Below are 2,534 nucleotides of genomic sequence, written 5' to 3'. Positions count from 1 at the left end.
GTGTTAGAGAGGCACTCTGAACAGATTTGGCATAGAATACACATAGATGGAAATGAGACAGTTCTTAAATTTGAGCCAAGCCTGCCCTCTTTCAATTAGGGATCCAAATTCATACACTCCAATTCTTTCAGCATGCCATTCCCCCTTTCAAAATCATGGTGGGGGGGGAGGAATCTGAACCAAAGCTACATAAATTTAAGCACTCCTTACTAGTTCTTTAATCAGGGGTCTCCAAACCCCAGCCCAGGGGCCAAATGTAGCCTGCGGCAAACCTCTATCTGTCCCAAAGTCAGCCGCTGACCCCCAGAGAGCCTCTGGCCCAGTTGACCAAACACAACCAGAGTTTTGCTTGTGGGGTGGGGGAATGGGGATCCATTTAAGTGTGTGCTTTATTTCTTGGGCTGAGTTCGTACTTGGAGGAGTCCTGGACATTTGAACATTTGACATTCCTTTATTCATTTAAATTTCATCTCTAATGTATTTAAATTTAAATTTAAACACGGTGCCAGATATTTGATGCGACCCTTCGGCCGAAAAGTTTAGAGACCCCTGCTTTAAAGTATAACACGCACACCAAGTGGTCACAAGGGGAATGGCATGCCAGCAATGGGACATGCACTCTCTTGGAGGGGCTGGTCGAACATATCATATGAACTAATCCATGGCCACATCTTATTACAGATACTTGCCTATAAGACAATAAGTTTCTGCAAATACGTCAACTGTAAATCTTCTCCTTGCTTTATCTACAGGGCTGTTCAGGCACCCACCAGAGGGCAAGAGGACAATGCAGAGATAGAGGGCTATTTATCTCCAGGGTAACAAGGCTGAAAGCTGCAGCCAAAGTTAACCTTTTCAACCCTCCTGAGACAAAAGTAAACCAGGGCTCAATGCTCAATCAAGCAAGCCTCCTTGTCTTTGGCAGAATCACACCACTCACTTTTGCAACATTTTGCAAATGTCTGGCAGAGGTCCGTTTTTTTTTTTTTAAAACACCCAGATGTAATCTTCATTTCCATCTGAAACAAAGTCAGAGGCTATAATTCAGTGCACCATTACGTAAGAACAACACCAATGAAAGCAGTGGGTCTACTTCTGAGTAAATCAGGTTGCAACTTTGTGTAGCTGCTTGCTTACGCTCATTCCTTGTTGTTTGTCTCTCCACTGTGGATTGCTCTCTACCAGTTGTGTGTTATAAGTTGTATGTTATATGTTGAGCCTCTGGCTTAAAACAACAGGCACTTTAAAGAAGGATTTGATTTAATGGTTCTACTGGTATGTTGTTTACAGTACACTTATTCTGATAGTGTTTACAAAAAGGTTGTGAAGACAATTTAAAACATTAATAAAAATGTTCTTATGATCTTTTACTAAATTTTTAAAAAATTAGAGACTATATAGTTCTTAGATAACAGTTACTGGTAAGTTATTTTTCAGGATCTGGCCTCTGGTAAAATTGGACAAAATTATAGTCAGACACCCCCTCCCTAAGTTTAACACCCCCGACTTGTCTGAGGATCATAGAAAATTCCATGATTTTTGCTCAGAACCTGCCCTCAACTTATCTGTAAGATACTCAAGTGTCTGCAGTATCTTGCTGTGTTAATACTGGGACATTCTCCTGTTCTAGTCCCTCCCAGAGCCTAAAGAGCTAATTGCAGAATCAATACCAATGAGAGAGGATGCAGAACTGCTTTATCAAGGAATGCTCCATACACAAAAGCCATTTGACATACCAGCACCTGCTGGCACTTCTATGTCTCTGCCCATCTAAAAGGATTATGATGTGAAGCATATGGTTCCACTAGCAGCACAGTTAGCACATCATAATACACTACTCCCATTCCCTGGGGACTGGATGATTGACTGTTAGAGAAACTATGTGGGTAGAAGTCTTTACCTTGACCCTGGCCAATACTGTTGCAACTGCTCCCTGGGGCACATACAAAGAATCTTAATAAGAACGTCTCTTGCAGATACATCTCAGTTATAATGCTGAGTAGAATTTATTCTGAACTAAATGAAAAAAGAAAAGCATTATTCACACAAATATTTTTGGAGCCAGACAACTACCTGTGTATCCTTTTTAACCAAGGCTGAAACATTAACTTAAAAACCCAAAATGCAAAAAGGGAACCTGGATTCAGTGTGCATTTGTATGAATTTGCGGTTTGTTCCAACTGATATATTTGGTTGAATCTCAGTTACTTTTGGCAAGGTCCAAGATAGGAAGAAGCAAATGAATATGAATCTTCAAGTAAGAAGTTGTGCAGGATACAAACTTGAATCCGCTTTCTGCATCACACTGCCTTGTTTGTATAGGTTACTTTCCCATATCTCTGGCATGACCAGATTAACACTTCACGAGGACAATTTCAAAATGTTAAACCACAACCACATAATCTTCCCAGTCAAACTATACAAATTAGGAAATTCAAAAAACACCTGCATTCAACAAGTTTTAACACACAATGGTGGAAAAGTTGCTCTGCTGGAATGGAAGTTTTGTCTTCATAATTAGTATTCCACAGATA

This window comes from Tiliqua scincoides, chromosome 5, assembly GCF_035046505.1.
Source record: "Tiliqua scincoides isolate rTilSci1 chromosome 5, rTilSci1.hap2, whole genome shotgun sequence".
In the NCBI taxonomy this organism is placed as follows: Eukaryota; Metazoa; Chordata; class Lepidosauria; order Squamata; family Scincidae; genus Tiliqua; species Tiliqua scincoides.
The sequence above is the reverse complement of the archived record's forward strand: the minus strand, read 5'-3'. Positions refer to the sequence as shown.